Source organism: Taudactylus pleione, unplaced genomic scaffold (genome assembly GCF_031769625.1).
Source record: "Taudactylus pleione unplaced genomic scaffold, aTauple2 ptg000085l, whole genome shotgun sequence".
NCBI lineage: Eukaryota > Metazoa > Chordata > Amphibia > Anura > Myobatrachidae > Taudactylus > Taudactylus pleione.
In genome coordinates this window covers 1,870,689-1,888,845 of record NW_028284487.1, presented here as the reverse complement: position 1 = coordinate 1,888,845, position 18,157 = coordinate 1,870,689, and the positions used below count along the sequence as shown (strand labels likewise).

Sequence of the window (18,157 nt, the reverse complement as noted above, 5' to 3'; positions counted from 1 at the left end):
CTATTTTCTTGCCTTGTTATCAAGAGCTGCTTGCATATTTTGGTAAAACTTTGTAGAAATAAAATGCCTTTTAATGAAATAATTCAAGTATACTGCTTAAAAAAAACTTGTAGATTAACAAAAATACTACCATTCCAAATGTTAAATTTATCATAATTTTTGCTAAACTTGCAGATAAAAATTAGACATTTCTGTTTTCATTGAAAACAGATGACCTAAGAGTGAATGTTATAATACAACATAACATGATTGCAGCTTCTAATGCATTAACTTGATCACACCAACCCTCTGCAGCATTGGATGGTTACTGGCATTGTCAGGTGAAAATTGAAGTACTGGGAATATGGCTACATGGAGATACTGGGTTGAGTGGCATCTTTTTCAAAGGTTGGGAATACAGTAGTTAGAAATGATGCTACAATTCATTTGTTAGCTTTAATTAGAAAAAAATGACACTGTTACCAATCTCTTTTACAATAACAAAATAAATTGAAACTTCTTTAGTTCTTTAATCAGTTGTTTGCTGTGTTATGATATTTTTTATGGTTAAAAGCTAAATGATTTTAGGATAAAATGTATTTTCATTTGCAGAGAAAGAACAGAGATTATAATTGAACAAACAACACATCTAACATTGGATATTAGCAGGAAAGGCTTCTTAAAAGTGGACCAGATTGAATAAATTCAGTACTGACAAATCTGGTTTCACTGGGGATTTAACCCAAGACCTTCCATGAGTAAAGCAGATGTGATAACCCTTACACTATGAAACCAAGATGGGTGGATGATGGGTGGCCAAGTTTGTATGATCACAAATGTGCATGATCACTTTGTTACCAATTTATTATACAATAACAAAATAAATTTAAACTTCTTTAGTTCTTTAATCAGTTGTTTGCTCAATTATGATAGTTTTTTAAGGTTGAAAGCTAAATGTTTTTAAGATAAAATGTATTCTCATTAGCAGTGAAGAAACAGTTTGTAAGTGAACAAACAACATATTTCACATTGGGCAGTAGCAGGAAAGCCTTCCTTAAAGAATACCTGTTGGTATAAGTCATTATTAATAAATATGATTTCACTGGGGATTGAACCCAGGACCTTCTGTGTGTAAAACAGATGTGATAACTACTACACTATGAAACCAAGATGGAGGCTGTCCTCACATGGTTGGTCAAACTTGCAAGATCAAAAATTTTAGTTAAAACTTAGTAAAGAGTAATGAGCACAATGTCAAATAAACCTGTATATATCTATTTCAAATGAACATTTTACAAAGTTTTTCAAGCTAATAATATTTATATTTGAAAAAAATATGCATTATTTCTAGCAACTTGAACATTTGTATTCTACTGACATGAGATTTAACAAGATTGTCTTGCTATCTATTTTCTTGCCTTGTTATCAAGAGCTGCTTGCATATTTTGGTAAGACTTTGTAGAAATAAAATGCCTTTTAATGAAATAATTCAAGTATACTGCTTAAAAAAAACTTGTAGATTAACAAAAATACTACCATTCCAAATGTTAAATTTATCATCATTTTTGCTAAACTTGCAGATAAAAAATAGACATTTCTGTTTTCATTGAAAACAGATGACCTAAGAGTGAATGTTATAATACAACATAACATGAATGCAGCTTCTAATGCATTAACTTGATCACACCAACCCTCTGCAGCATTGGATGGTTACTGGCATTGTCAGGTGAAAATTGAAGTACTGGGAAAATGGCTACATGGAGATACTGGGTTGAGTGGCATCTTTTTCAAAGGTTGGGAAAACAGTAGTTAGAAATGATGCTACAATTCATATGTTAGCTTTAATTAGAAAAAAATGACACTGTTACCAATCTCTTTTACAATAACAAAATAAGTTGAAACTTCTTTAGTTCTTTAATCAGTTGTTTGCTGTGTTATGATATTTTTTATGGTTAAAAGCTAAATGATTTTAGGATAAAATGTATTTTCATTTGCAAAGAAAGAACAGAGATTATAATTGAACAAACAACACATCTAACATTGGATATTAGCAGGAAAGGCTTCTTAAAAGTGGACCAGATTGAATAAGTTCAGTACTGACAAATCTGGTTTCACTGGGGATTTAACCCAAGACCTTCCATGAGTAAAGCAGATGTGATAACCCTTACACTATGAAACCAAGATGGGTGGATGATGGGTGGCCAAGTTTGTATGATCACAAATGTGCATGATCACTTTGTTACCAATTTATTATACAATAACAAAATAAATTTAAACTTCTTTAGTTCTTTAATCAGTTGTTTGCTCAATTATGATAGTTTTTTAAGGTTGAAAGCTAAATGTTTTTAAGATAAAATGTATTCTCATTAGCAGTGAAGAAACAGTTTGTAAGTGAACAAACAACATATTTCACATTGGGCAGTAGCAGGAAAGCCTTCCTTAAAGAATACCTGTTGGTATAAGTCATTATTAATAAATATGATTTCACTGGGGATTGAACCCAGGACCTTCTGTGTGTAAAACAGATATGATAACCACTACACTATGAAACCAAGATGGAGGCTGTCCTCACATGGTTGGTCAAACTTGCAAGATCAAAAATTTTAGTTAAAACTTAGTAAATAGTAATGAGCACAATGTCCAATAAACCTGTATATATCTATTTCAAATGAACATTTTACAAAGTTTTTCAAGCTAATAATATTTATATTTGAAAAAAATATGCATTATTTCTAGCAACTTGAACATTTGTATTCTACTGACATGAGATTTAACAAGATTGTCTTGCTATGTTTTTTCTTGCCTTGTTATCAAGAGCTGCTTGCATATTTTGGTAAGACTTTGTAGAAATAAAATGCCTTTTAATGACATAATTCAAGTATACTGCTTAAAAAAACTTGTAGATTAACAAAAATACTACCATTCCAAATGTTAAATTTATCATCATTTTTGCTAAACTTGCAGATAAAAATTAGTCGTTTCTGTTTTCATTGAAAACAGATGACCTAAGAGTGAATGTTATAATACAACATAACATGATTGCAGCTTCTAATGTATTAACTTGATCACACCAACCCTCTGCAGCATTGGATGGTTACTGGCATTGTCAGCTGAAAATTGAAGTACTGGGAAAATGGCTACATGGAGATACTGGGTTGAGTGGCATCTTTTTCAAAGGTTGGGAAAACAGTAGTTAGAAATGATGCTACAATTCATATGTTAGCTTTAATTAGAAAAAAATGACACTGTTACCAATCTCTTTTACAATAACAAAATAAATTGAAACTTATTTAGTTCTTTAATCAGTTGTTTGCTGTATTATGATATTTTTTATGGTTAAAAGCTAAATGATTTTAGGATAAAATGTATTCTCATTAGCAGACAAAGAACAGAGTTTATAATTGAACAAACAACACATCTAACAATGGATATTAGCAGGAAAGGCTTCTTAAAAGTGGACCAAATTGAATAAGTTCAGTATTGACAAATTTGGTTTCACTAGGGATTGAACCCAGGACCTTCCATGAGTAAAGCAGATGTGATAACCCTTACACTATGAAACCAAGATGGGTGGATGATGGGTGGCCAAGTTTGTGTGATCACAAATGTGCATGATCACTTTGTTACCAATTTATTATACAATAACAAAATAAATTGAAACTTCTTTAGTTCTTTAATCAGTTGTTTGCTCTATTATGATAGTTTTTTATGGTTGAAAGCTAAATGTTTTTAAGATAAAATGTATTCTCATTAGCAGTGAAGAAACAGTTTGTAAGTGAACAAACAACATATTTCACATTGGGCAGTAGCAGGAAAGCCTTCCTTAAAGTATACCTGTTGGTATAAGTCATTAATAATAAATATGATTTCACTGGGGATTGAACCCAGGACCTTCTGCATATAAAACTGATGTGATAATCACCACACTATGAAACCAAGATGGAGGCTGTTCTCACATGGTTGGTCAAACTTGCAAGATCAAAAATTTTAGTTAAAACTTAGTAAAGAGTAATGAGCACAATGTCAAATAAACCTGTATATATCTATTTCAAATGAACATTTTACAAAGTTTTTCAAGCTAATAATATTTATATTTGAAAAAAATATGCATTATTTCTAGCAACTTGAACATTTGTATTCTACTGACATGAGATTTAACAAGATTGTCTTGCTATCTATTTTCTTGCCTTGTTATCAAGAGCTGCTTGCATATTTTGGTAAAACTTTGTAGAAATAAAATGCCTTTTAATGAAATAATTCAAGTATACTGCTTAAAAAAAACTTGTAGATTAACAAAAATACTACCATTCCAAATGTTAAATTTATCATAATTTTTGCTAAACTTGCAGATAAAAATTAGACATTTCTGTTTTCATTGAAAACAGATGACCTAAGAGTGAATGTTATAATACAACATAACATGATTGCAGCTTCTAATGCATTAACTTGATCACACCAACCCTCTGCAGCATTGGATGGTTACTGGCATTGTCAGGTGAAAATTGAAGTACTGGGAATATGGCTACATGGAGATACTGGGTTGAGTGGCATCTTTTTCAAAGGTTGGGAATACAGTAGTTAGAAATGATGCTACAATTCATTTGTTAGCTTTAATTAGAAAAAAATGACACTGTTACCAATCTCTTTTACAATAACAAAATAAATTGAAACTTCTTTAGTTCTTTAATCAGTTGTTTGCTGTGTTATGATATTTTTTATGGTTAAAAGCTAAATGATTTTAGGATAAAATGTATTTTCATTTGCAGAGAAAGAACAGAGATTATAATTGAACAAACAACACATCTAACATTGGATATTAGCAGGAAAGGCTTCTTAAAAGTGGACCAGATTGAATAAATTCAGTACTGACAAATCTGGTTTCACTGGGGATTTAACCCAAGACCTTCCATGAGTAAAGCAGATGTGATAACCCTTACACTATGAAACCAAGATGGGTGGATGATGGGTGGCCAAGTTTGTATGATCACAAATGTGCATGATCACTTTGTTACCAATTTATTATACAATAACAAAATAAATTTAAACTTCTTTAGTTCTTTAATCAGTTGTTTGCTCAATTATGATAGTTTTTTAAGGTTGAAAGCTAAATGTTTTTAAGATAAAATGTATTCTCATTAGCAGTGAAGAAACAGTTTGTAAGTGAACAAACAACATATTTCACATTGGGCAGTAGCAGGAAAGCCTTCCTTAAAGAATACCTGTTGGTATAAGTCATTATTAATAAATATGATTTCACTGGGGATTGAACCCAGGACCTTCTGTGTGTAAAACAGATGTGATAACTACTACACTATGAAACCAAGATGGAGGCTGTCCTCACATGGTTGGTCAAACTTGCAAGATCAAAAATTTTAGTTAAAACTTAGTAAATAGTAATGAGCACAATGTCCAATAAACCTGTATATATCTATTTCAAATGAACATTTTACAAAGTTTTTCAAGCTAATAATATTTATATTTGAAAAAAATATGCATTATTTCTAGCAACTTGAACATTTGTATTCTACTGACATGAGATTTAACAAGATTGTCTTGCTATGTTTTTTCTTGCCTTGTTATCAAGAGCTGCTTGCATATTTTGGTAAGACTTTGTAGAAATAAAATGCCTTTTAATGACATAATTCAAGTATACTGCTTAAAAAAAACTTGTAGATTAACAAAAATACTACCATTCCAAATGTTAAATTTATCATCATTTTTGCTAAACTTGCAGATAAAAATTAGTCGTTTCTGTTTTCATTGAAAACAGATGACCTAAGAGTGAATGTTATAATACAACATAACATGATTGCAGCTTCTAATGCATTAACTTGATCACACCAACCCTCTGCAGCATTGGATGGTTACTGGCATTGTCAGGTGAAAATTGAAGTACTGGGAAAATGGCTACATGGAGATACTGGGTTGAGTGGCATCTTTTTCAAAGGTTGGGAATACAGTAGTTAGAAATGATGCTACAATTCATATGTTAGCTTTAATTAGAAAAAAATGACACAGTTACCAATCTCTTTTACAATAACAAAATAAATTGAAACTTCTTTAGTTCTTTAATCAGTTGTTTGCTGTGTTATGATATTTTTTATGGTTAAAAGCTAAATGATTTTAGGATAAAATGTATTTTCATTTGCAGAGAAAGAACAGAGATTATAATTGAACAAACAACACATCTAACATTGGATATTAGCAGGAAAGGCTTCTTAAAAGTGGACCAGATTGAATAAGTTCAGTACTGACAAATCTGGTTTCACTGGGGATTTAACCCAAGACCTTCCATGAGTAAAGCAGATGTGATAACCCTTACACTATGAAACCAAGATGGGTGGATGATGGGTGGCCAAGTTTGTATGATCACAAATGTGCATGATCACTTTGTTACCAATTTATTATACAATAACAAAATAAATTTAAACTTCTTTAGTTCTTTAATCAGTTGTTTGCTCTATTATGATAGTTTTTTAAGGTTGAAAGCTAAATGTTTTTAAGATAAAATGTATTCTCATTAGCAGTGAAGAAACAGTTTGTAAGTGAACAAACAACATATTTCACATTGGGCAGTAGCAGGAAAGCCTTCCTTAAAGAATACCTGTTGGTATAAGTCATTATTAATAAATATGATTTCACTGGGGATTGAACCCAGGACCTTCTGTGTGTAAAGCAGATGTGATAACTACTACACTATGAAACCAAGATGGAGGCTGTCCTCACATGGTTGGTCAAACTTGCAAGATCAAAAATTTTAGTTAAAACTTAGTAAATAGTAATGAGCACAATGTCCAATAAACCTGTATATATCTATTTCAAATGAACATTTTACAAAGTTTTTCAAGCTAATAATATTTATATTTGAAAAAAATATGCATTATTTCTAGCAACTTGAACATTTGTATTCTACTGACATGAGATTTAACAAGATTGTCTTGCTATGTTTTTTCTTGCCTTGTTATCAAGAGCTGCTTGCATATTTTGGTAAGACTTTGTAGAAATAAAATGCCTTTTAATGACATAATTCAAGTATACTGCTTAAAAAAAACTTGTAGATTAACAAAAATACTACCATTCCAAATGTTAAATTTATCATCGTTTTTGCTAAACTTGCAGATAAAAATTAGTTGTTTATGTTTTCATTGAAAACAGATGACCTAAGAGTGAATGTTATAATACAACATAACATGATTGCAGCTTCTAATGTATTAACTTTATCACACCAACCCTCTGCAGCATTGGATGGTTACTGGCATTGTCAGGTGAAAATTGAAGTACTGGGAAAATGGCTACATGGAGATACTGGGTTGAGTGGCATCTTTTTCAAAGGTTGGGAAAACAGTAGTTAGAAATGATGCTACAATTCATATGTTAGCTTTAATTAGAAAAAAATGACACTGTTACCAATCTCTTTTACAATAACAAAATAAATTGAAACTTCTTTAGTTCTTTAATCAGTTGTTTGCTGTATTATGATATTTTTTATGGTTAAAAGCTAAATGATTTTAGGATAAAATGTATTCTCATTAGCAGACAAAGAACAGAGTTTATAATTGAACAAACAACACATCTAACATTGGATATTAGCAGGAAAGGCTTCTTAAAAGTGGACCAGATTGAATAAGTTCAGTATTGACAAATCTGGTTTCACTGGGGATTGAGCCCAGGACCTTCCATGAGTGAAGCAGATGTGATAACCCTTACACTATGAAACCAAGATGAGGGGACAATGGGTGGCCAAGTTTGTATGATCACAAATGTGCATGATCACTTTGTTACCAATTTATTATACAATAACAAAATAAATTGAAACTTCTTTAGTTCTTTAATCAGTTGTTTGCTCTATTATGATAGTTTTTTATGGTTAAAAGCTAAATGATTTTAGGATAAAATGTATTCTCATTAGCAGACAAAGAACAGAGTTTATAATTGAACAAACAACACATCTAACATTGGATATTAGCAGGAAAGGCTTCTTAAAAGTGGACCAGATTGAATAAATTCAGTACTGACAAATCTGGTTTCACTGGGGATTTAACCCAAGACCTTCCATGAGTAAAGCAGATGTGATAACCCTTACACTATGAAACCAAGATGGGTGGATGATGGGTGGCCAAGTTTGTATGATCACAAATGTGCATGATCACTTTGTTACCAATTTATTATACAATAACAAAATAAATTTAAACTTCTTTAGTTCTTTAATCAGTTGTTTGCTCAATTATGATAGTTTTTTAAGGTTGAAAGCTAAATGTTTTTAAGATAAAATGTATTCTCATTAGCAGTGAAGAAACAGTTTGTAAGTGAACAAACAACATATTTCACATTGGGCAGTAGCAGGAAAGCCTTCCTTAAAGAATACCTGTTGGTATAAGTCATTATTAATAAATATGATTTCACTGGGGATTGAACCCAGGACCTTCTGTGTGTAAAACAGATGTGATAACTACTACACTATGAAACCAAGATGGAGGCTGTCCTCACATGGTTGGTCAAACTTGCAAGATCAAAAATTTTAGTTAAAACTTAGTAAATAGTAATGAGCACAATGTCCAATAAACCTGTATATATCTATTTCAAATGAACATTTTACAAAGTTTTTCAAGCTAATAATATTTATATTTGAAAAAAATATGCATTATTTCTAGCAACTTGAACATTTGTATTCTACTGACATGAGATTTAACAAGATTGTCTTGCTATGTTTTTTCTTGCCTTGTTATCAAGAGCTGCTTGCATATTTTGGTAAGACTTTGTAGAAATAAAATGCCTTTTAATGACATAATTCAAGTATACTGCTTAAAAAAAACTTGTAGATTAACAAAAATACTACCATTCCAAATGTTAAATTTATCATCATTTTTGCTAAACTTGCAGATAAAAATTAGTCGTTTCTGTTTTCATTGAAAACAGATGACCTAAGAGTGAATGTTATAATACAACATAACATGATTGCAGCTTCTAATGCATTAACTTGATCACACCAACCCTCTGCAGCATTGGATGGTTACTGGCATTGTCAGGTGAAATTTGAAGTACTGGGAAAATGGCTACATGGAGATACTGGGTTGAGTGGCATCTTTTTCAAAGGTTGGGAATACAGTAGTTAGAAATGATGCTACAATTCATATGTTAGCTTTAATTAGAAAAAAATGACACAGTTACCAATCTCTTTTACAATAACAAAATAAATTGAAACTTCTTTAGTTCTTTAATCAGTTGTTTGCTGTGTTATGATATTTTTTATGGTTAAAAGCTAAATGATTTTAGGATAAAATGTATTTTCATTTGCAGAGAAAGAACAGAGATTATAATTGAACAAACAACACATCTAACATTGGATATTAGCAGGAAAGGCTTCTTAAAAGTGGACCAGATTGAATAAGTTCAGTACTGACAAATCTGGTTTCACTGGGGATTTAACCCAAGACCTTCCATGAGTAAAGCAGATGTGATAACCCTTACACTATGAAACCAAGATGGGTGGATGATGGGTGGCCAAGTTTGTATGATCACAAATGTGCATGATCACTTTGTTACCAATTTATTATACAATAACAAAATAAATTTAAACTTCTTTAGTTCTTTAATCAGTTGTTTGCTCTATTATGATAGTTTTTTAAGGTTGAAAGCTAAATGTTTTTAAGATAAAATGTATTCTCATTAGCAGTGAAGAAACAGTTTGTAAGTGAACAAACAACATATTTCACATTGGGCAGTAGCAGGAAAGCCTTCCTTAAAGAATACCTGTTGGTATAAGTCATTATTAATAAATATGATTTCACTGGGGATTGAACCCAGGACCTTCTGTGTGTAAAGCAGATGTGATAACTACTACACTATGAAACCAAGATGGAGGCTGTCCTCACATGGTTGGTCAAACTTGCAAGATCAAAAATTTTAGTTAAAACTTAGTAAATAGTAATGAGCACAATGTCCAATAAACCTGTATATATCTATTTCAAATGAACATTTTACAAAGTTTTTCAAGCTAATAATATTTATATTTGAAAAAAATATGCATTATTTCTAGCAACTTGAACATTTGTATTCTACTGACATGAGATTTAACAAGATTGTCTTGCTATGTTTTTTCTTGCCTTGTTATCAAGAGCTGCTTGCATATTTTGGTAAGACTTTGTAGAAATAAAATGCCTTTTAATGACATAATTCAAGTATACTGCTTAAAAAAAACTTGTAGATTAACAAAAATACTACCATTCCAAATGTTAAATTTATCATCGTTTTTGCTAAACTTGCAGATAAAAATTAGTTGTTTATGTTTTCATTGAAAACAGATGACCTAAGAGTGAATGTTATAATACAACATAACATGATTGCAGCTTCTAATGTATTAACTTTATCACACCAACCCTCTGCAGCATTGGATGGTTACTGGCATTGTCAGGTGAAAATTGAAGTACTGGGAAAATGGCTACATGGAGATACTGGGTTGAGTGGCATCTTTTTCAAAGGTTGGGAAAACAGTAGTTAGAAATGATGCTACAATTCATATGTTAGCTTTAATTAGAAAAAAATGACACTGTTACCAATCTCTTTTACAATAACAAAATAAATTGAAACTTCTTTAGTTCTTTAATCAGTTGTTTGCTGTATTATGATATTTTTTATGGTTAAAAGCTAAATGATTTTAGGATAAAATGTATTCTCATTAGCAGACAAAGAACAGAGTTTATAATTGAACAAACAACACATCTAACATTGGATATTAGCAGGAAAGGCTTCTTAAAAGTGGACCAGATTGAATAAGTTCAGTATTGACAAATCTGGTTTCACTGGGGATTGAGCCCAGGACCTTCCATGAGTGAAGCAGATGTGATAACCCTTACACTATGAAACCAAGATGAGGGGACAATGGGTGGCCAAGTTTGTATGATCACAAATGTGCATGATCACTTTGTTACCAATTTATTATACAATAACAAAATAAATTGAAACTTCTTTAGTTCTTTAATCAGTTGTTTGCTCTATTATGATAGTTTTTTATGGTTGAAAGCTAAATGTTTTTAAGATAAAATGTATTCTCATTAGCAGTGAAGAAACAGTTTGTAAGTGAACAAACAACATATTTCACTTTGGGCAGTAGCCTTCCTTAAAGTATACCTGTTGGTATAAGTCATTATTAATAAATTTGGTTTCACTGGGGATTGAACCCAGGATCTTCTGCGTGTAAAGCAGATGTCATAACCACTACACTATGAAACCAAGATGGAGGCTGTCCTCACATGGTTGGTCAAACTTGCAAGATCAAAAATTTTAGTTAAAACTTAGTAAAGAGTAATGAGCACAATGTCAAATAAACCTGTATATATCTATTTCAAATGAACATTTTACAAAGTTTTTCAAGCTAATAATATTTATATTTGAAAAAAATATGCATTATTTCTAGCAACTTGAACATTTGTATTCTACTGACATGAGATTTAGCAAGATTGTCTTGCTATGTATTTTCTTGCCTTGTTATCAAGAGCTGCTTGCATATTTTGGTAAGACTTTGTAGAAATAAAATGCCTTTTAATGACATAATTCAAGTATACTGCTTAAAAAAAACTTGTAGGATAACAAAAATACTACCATTCCAAATGTTAAATTTATCATCATTTTTGCTAAACTTGCAGATAAAAATTAGACATTTCTGTTTTCATTGAAAACAGATGATCTAAGAGTGAATGTTATAAAACAACATAACATGATTGCAGCTTCTAATGTATTAACTTGATCACACCAACCCTCTGCAGCATTGGATGGTTACTGGCATTGTCAGCTGAAAATTGAAGTACTGGGAAAATGGCTACATGGAGATACTGGGTTGAGTGGCATCTTTTTCAAAGGTTGGGAAAACAGTAGTTAGAAATGATGCTACAATTCATATGTTAGCTTTAATTAGAAAAAAATGACACTGTTACCAATCTCTTTTACAATAACAAAATAAATTGAAACTTCTTTAGTTCTTTAATCAGTTGTTTGCTGTATTATGATATTTTTTATGGTTAAAAGCTAAATGATTTTAGGATAAAATGTATTCTCATTAGCAGACAAAGAACAGAGTTTATAATTGAACAAACAACACATCTAACATTGGATATTAGTAGGAAAGGCTTCTTAAAAGTGGACCAGACTGAATAAGTTCAGTATTGACAAATCTGGTTTCACTGGGGTTTGAACCCAGGACCTTCCATGAGTAAAGCAGATGTGATAACCCTTACACTATGAAACCAAGATGAGTGGACAATGGGTGGCCAAGTTTGTATGATCAGAAATGTGCATGATCACTTTGTTACCAATTTATTATACAATAACAAAATAAATTGAAACTTCTTTAGTTCTTTAATCAGTTGTTTGCTCCTTTATGATAGTTTTTTATGGTTGAAAGCTAAATGTTTTTAAGATAAAATGTATTCTCATTAGCAGTGAAGAAACAGTTTGTAAGTGAACAAACAACATATTTCACATTGGGCAGTAGCAGGAAAGCCTTCCTTAAAGTATACCTGTTGGTATAAGTCATTATTAATAAATTTGATTTCACTGGGGATTGAACCCAGGACCTTCTGCGTGTAAAGCAGATGTGATAACCACTACACTATGAAACCAAGATGGAGGCTGCCCTCACATGGTTGGTCAAACTTGCAAGATCAAAAATTTTAGTTAAAACTTAGTAAAGAGTAATGAGCACAATGTCAAATAAACCTGTATATATCTATTTCAAATGAACATTTTACAAAGTTTTTCAAGCTAATAATATTTATATTTGAAAAAAATATGCATTATTTCTAGCAACTTGAACATTTGTATTCTACTGACATGAGATTTAACAAGATTGTCTTGCTATCTATTTTCTTGCCTTGTTATCAAGAGCTGCTTGCATATTTTGGTAAGACTTTGTAGAAATAAAATGCCTTTTAATGAAATAATTCAAGTATACTGCTTAAAAAAAACTTGTAGATTAACAAAAATACTACCATTCCAAATGTTAAATTTATCATCATTTTTGCTAAACTTGCAGATAAAAATTAGACATTTCTGTTTTCATTGAAAACAGATGACCTAAGAGTGAATGTTATAATACAACATAACATGATTGCAGCTTCTAATGCATTAACTTGATCACACCAACCCTCTGCAGCATTGGATGGTTACTGGCATTGTCAGGTGAAAATTCAAGTACTGGGAAAATGGCTACATGGAGATACTGGGTTGAGTGGCATCTTTTTCAAAGGTTGGGAAAACAGTAGTTAGAAATGATGCTACAATTCATATGTTAGCTTTAATTAGAAAAAAATGACACTGTTACCAATCTCTTTTACAATAACAAAATAAATTGAAACTTCTTTAGTTCTTTAATCAGTTGTTTGCTGTGTTATGATATTTTTTATGGTTAAAAGCTAAATGATTTTAGGATAAAATGTATTTTCATTAGCAGAGAAAGAACAGAGTTTATAATTGAACAAACAACACATCTAACATTGGATATTAGCAGGAAAGGCATCTTAAAAGTGGACCAGATTGAATAAGTTCAGTATTGACAAATCTGGTTTCACTGGGGATTTAACCCAAGACCTTCCATGAGTAAAGCAGATGTGATAACCCTTACACTATGAAACCAAGATGGGTGGATGATGGGTGGCCAAGTTTGTATGATCACAAATGTGCATGATCACTTTGTTACCAATTTATTATACAATAACAAAATAAATTGAAACTTCTTTAGTTCTTTAATCAGTTGTTTGCTCTATTATGATAGTTTTTTATGGTTGAAAGCTAAATGTTTTTAAGATAAAATGTATTCTCATTAGCAGTGAAGAAACAGTTTGTAAGTGAACAAACAACATATTTCACATTGGGCAGTAGCAGGAAAGCCTTCCTTAAAGAATACCTGTTGGTATAAGTCATTATTAATAAATATGATTTCACTGGGGATTGAACCCAGGACCTTCTGTGTGTAAAGCAGATGTGATAACTACTACACTATGAAACCAAGATGGAGGCTGTCCTCACATGGTTGGTCAAACTTGCAAGATCAAAAATTTTAGTTAAAACTTAGTAAAGAGTAATGAGCACAATGTCCAATAAACCTGTATATATCTATTTCAAATGAACATTTTACAAAGTTTTTCAAGCTAATAATATTTATATTTGAAAAAAATATGCATTATTTCTAGCAACTTGAACATTTGTATTCTACTGACATGAGATTTAACAAGATTGTCTTGCTATGTTTTTTCTTGCCTTGTTATCAAGAGCTGCTTGCATATTTTGGTAAGACTTTGTAGAAATAAAATGCCTTTTAATGACATAATTCAAGTATACTGCTTAAAAAAAACTTGTAGATTAACAAAAATACTACCATTCCAAATGTTAAATTTATCATCATTTTTGCTAAACTTGCAGATAAAAATTAGACATTTCTGTTTTCATTGAAAACAGATGATCTAAGAGTGAATGTTATAATACAACATAATATGATTGCAGCTTCTAATGTATTAACTTGATCACACCAACGCTCTGCAGCATTGGATGGTTGCTGGCATTGTCAGGTGAAAATTGAAGAACTGGGAAAAATGGCTACATGGAGATACTGGGTTGAGTGGCATCTTTTTCAATGGTTGGAAAACAGTAGTTAGAAATGATGCTACAATTCATATGTTAGCTTTAAATAGAAAAAAATGACACTTTGTTACCAATCTCTTTTACAATACCAAAATAAATTGAAACTTCTTTAGTTCTTTAATCAGTTTTTTGCTGTATTATGATATTTTTTATGGTTAAAAGCTAAATGATTTTAGGATAAAATGTATTCTCTTTAGCAGACAAAGAACAGAGTTTATAATTGAACAAACAACACATCTAACATTGGATATTAGCAGGAAAGGCTTCTTAAAAGTGGACCAGACTGAATAAGTTCAGTATTGACAAATCTGGTTTCACTGGGGATTGAACCCAGGACTTTCCATGAATAAAGCAGATGTGATAACCCTTACACTATGAAACCAAGATGAGTGGACAATGGGTGGCCAAGTTTGTATGATCACAAATGTGCATGATCACTTTGTTACCAATTTATTATACAATAACAAAATAAATTTAAACTTCTTTAGTTCTTCAATCAGCTGTTTGCTCTATTATGATAGTTTTTTATGGTTGAAAGCTAAATGTTTTTAAGATAAAATGTATTCTCATTAGCAGTGAAGAAACAGTTTGTAAGTGAACAAACAACATATTTCACATTGGGCAGTAGCAGGAAAGCCTTCCTTAAGTATACCTGTTGGTATAGGTCATGATTAATAAATTTGATTTCACTGGGGATTGAACCCAGGACCTCCTGCGTGTAAAGCAGATGTGACAACCACTGCACTATGAAACCAAGATGGAGGGTGTCCTCACATGGTTGGTCAAACTTGCATGATCAAAATTTTAGTTAAAACTTAGTAAAGAGTAATGAGCACAATGTCAAATAAACCTGTATATATCTATTTCAAATGAAACATTTTACAAAGCTTTTCAAGCTAATAATATTTATATTTGAAAAAAATATGCATTATTTCTAGCAACTTGAACATTTGTATTCTACTGACATGAGATTTAACAAGAACGTCTTTCTATGTATTTTCTTGCCTTGTTATCAAGAGCTGCTTGCATATTTTGGTAAGACTTTGTAGAAATAAAATGCCTTTTAATGAAATAATTCAAGTATACTGCTTAAAAAAAACTTGTAGATTAACAAAAATACTACCATTCCAAATGTTAAATTTATCATCATTTTTGCTAAACTTGCAGATAAAAATTAGACATTTCTGTTTTCATTGAAAACAGATGACCTAAGAGTGAATGTTATAATACAACATAACATGATTGCAGCTTCTAATGCATTAACTTGATCACACCAACCCTCTGCAGCATTGGATGGTTACTGGCATTGTCAGGTGAAAATTCAAGTACTGGGAAAATGGCTACATGGAGATACTGGGTTGAGTGGCATCTTTTTCAAAGGTTGGGAAAACAGTAGTTAGAAATGATGCTACAATTCATATGTTAGCTTTAATTAGAAAAAAATGACACTGTTACCAATCTCTTTTACAATAACAAAATAAATTGAAACTTCTTCAGTTCTTTAATCAGTTGTTTGCTGTATTATGATATTTTTTATGGTTAAAAGCTAAATGATTTTAGGATAAAATGTATTTTCATTAGCAGAGAAAGAACAGAGTTTATAATTGAACAAACAACACATCTAACATTGGATATTAGCAGAAAAGGCTTCTTAAAAGTGGACCAGATTGAATAAGTTCAGTATTGACAAATCTGGTTTCAATGGGGATTTAACCCAAGACCTTCCATGAGTAAAGCAGATGTGATAACCCTTACACTATGAAACCAAGATGGGTGGATGATGGGTGGCCAAGTTTGTATGATCACAAATGTGCATGATCACTTTGTTACCAATTTATTATACAATAACAAAATAAATTGAAACTTCTTTAGTTCTTTAATCAGTTGTTTGCTCTATTATGATAGTTTTTTAAGGTTGAAAGCTACATGTTTTTAAGATAAAATGTATTCTCATTAGCAGTGAAGAAACAGTTTGTAAGTGAACAAACAACATATTTCACATTGGGCAGTAGCAGGAAAGCCTTCCTTAAAGAATACCTGTTGGTATAAGTCATTATTAATAAATATGATTTCACTGGGGATTGAACCCAGGACCTTCTGTGTATAAAGCAGATGTGATAACTACTACACTATGAAACCAAGATGGAGGCTGTTCTCACATGGTTGGTCAAACTTGCAAGATCAAAAATTTTAGTTAAAACTTAGTAAATAGTAATGAGCACAATGTCCAATAAACCTGTATATATCTATTTCAAATGAATATTTTACAAAGTTTTTCAAGCTAATAATATTTATATTTGAAAAAAATATGCATTATTTCTAGCAACTTGAACATTTGTATTCTACTGACATGAGATTTAACAAGATTTTCTTGCTATGTTTTTTCTTGCCATGTTATCAAGAGCTGCTTGCATATTTTGGTAAGACTTTGTAGAAATAAAATGCCTTTTAATGACATAATTCAAGTATACTGCTTAAAAAAAACTTGTAGATTAACAAAAATACTACCATTCCAAATGTTAAATTTATCATCATTTTTGCTAAACTTGCAGATAAAAATTAGTCGTTTCTGTTTTCATTGAAAACAGATGACCTAAGAGTGAATGTTATAATACAACATAACATGATTGCAGCTTCTAATGTATTAACTTGATTACACCAACCCTCTGCAGCATTGGATGGTTACTGGCATTATCAGGTGAAAATTGAACTACTGGGAAAATGGCTACATGGAGATACTGGGTTGAGTGGCATCTTTTTCAAAGGTTGGGAAAACAGTAGTTAGAAATGATGCTACAATTCATATGTTAGCTTTAATTAGAAAAAAATGACACTGTTACCAATCTCTTTTACAATAACAAAATAAATAGAAACTTATTTAGTTCTTTAATCAGTTGTTTGCTGTATTATGATATTTTTTATGCTTAAAAGCTAAATGATTTTAGGATAAAATGTATTCTCATTAGCAGACAAAGAACAGAGTTTATAATTGAACAAACAACACATCTAACATTGGATATTAGCAGGAAAGGCTTCTTAAAAGTGGACCAGATTGAATAAGTTCAGTATTGACAAATCTGGTTTCACTGGGGATTGAGCCCAGGACCTTCCACGAGTGAAGCAGATGTGATAACCCTTACACTATGAAACCAAGATGAGTGGACCACGGGAGGCCAAGTTTGTATGATCACAAATGTGCATGATCACTTTGTTACCAATTTATAATACAATAACAAAATAAATTGAAACTTCTTTAGTTCTTTAATCAGTTGTTTGCTCTATTATGATAGTTTTTTATGGATGAAAGCTAAATGTTTTTAAGATAAAATGTATTCTCATTAGCAGTGAAGAAACAGTTTGTAAGTGAACAAACAACATATTTCACATTGGGCAGTAGCAGGAAAGCCTTCCTTAAAGTATACCTGTTGGTATAAGTCATTATTAATAAATATGATTTCACTGGGGATTGAACCCAGGACCTTCTGCGTATAAAACTGATGTGATAATCACCACACTATGAAACCAAGATGGAGGCTGTTCTCACATG

General features: G+C 31.2%; 11 non-coding genes across 11 annotated transcripts; all 11 read right to left on the bottom strand.

Annotated features, from left to right (window-relative positions):
- Positions 1–1,073: 1,073 nt before the first annotated feature.
- On the bottom strand, positions 1,074–1,146 carry TRNAV-UAC (transfer RNA valine (anticodon UAC)). The gene has a single exon. It is a non-coding gene; the product is annotated as a tRNA-Val (tRNA).
- A 1,312-nt stretch (positions 1,147–2,458) lies between these two features.
- TRNAV-UAC (transfer RNA valine (anticodon UAC)) lies at positions 2,459–2,531 on the bottom strand. Its single transcript has one exon. It is a non-coding gene; the product is annotated as a tRNA-Val (tRNA).
- A 2,696-nt stretch (positions 2,532–5,227) lies between these two features.
- Positions 5,228–5,300, bottom strand: TRNAV-UAC (transfer RNA valine (anticodon UAC)). Its single transcript has one exon. It is a non-coding gene; the product is annotated as a tRNA-Val (tRNA).
- Positions 5,301–6,612: 1,312 nt separating this feature from the next.
- Positions 6,613–6,685, bottom strand: TRNAV-UAC (transfer RNA valine (anticodon UAC)). Its single transcript has one exon. It is a non-coding gene; the product is annotated as a tRNA-Val (tRNA).
- A 1,688-nt stretch (positions 6,686–8,373) lies between these two features.
- TRNAV-UAC (transfer RNA valine (anticodon UAC)) lies at positions 8,374–8,446 on the bottom strand. The gene has a single exon. It is a non-coding gene; the product is annotated as a tRNA-Val (tRNA).
- A 1,312-nt stretch (positions 8,447–9,758) lies between these two features.
- On the bottom strand, positions 9,759–9,831 carry TRNAV-UAC (transfer RNA valine (anticodon UAC)). The gene has a single exon. It is a non-coding gene; the product is annotated as a tRNA-Val (tRNA).
- Positions 9,832–11,135: 1,304 nt separating this feature from the next.
- Positions 11,136–11,208, bottom strand: TRNAV-UAC (transfer RNA valine (anticodon UAC)). Its single transcript has one exon. It is a non-coding gene; the product is annotated as a tRNA-Val (tRNA).
- Positions 11,209–12,520: 1,312 nt separating this feature from the next.
- On the bottom strand, positions 12,521–12,593 carry TRNAV-UAC (transfer RNA valine (anticodon UAC)). The gene has a single exon. It is a non-coding gene; the product is annotated as a tRNA-Val (tRNA).
- A 1,312-nt stretch (positions 12,594–13,905) lies between these two features.
- TRNAV-UAC (transfer RNA valine (anticodon UAC)) lies at positions 13,906–13,978 on the bottom strand. Its single transcript has one exon. It is a non-coding gene; the product is annotated as a tRNA-Val (tRNA).
- Positions 13,979–15,291: 1,313 nt separating this feature from the next.
- TRNAV-UAC (transfer RNA valine (anticodon UAC)) lies at positions 15,292–15,364 on the bottom strand. Its single transcript has one exon. It is a non-coding gene; the product is annotated as a tRNA-Val (tRNA).
- A 1,312-nt stretch (positions 15,365–16,676) lies between these two features.
- TRNAI-UAU (transfer RNA isoleucine (anticodon UAU)) lies at positions 16,677–16,749 on the bottom strand. The gene has a single exon. It is a non-coding gene; the product is annotated as a tRNA-Ile (tRNA).
- Between the last annotated feature and the right edge of the window lie 1,408 nt (positions 16,750–18,157).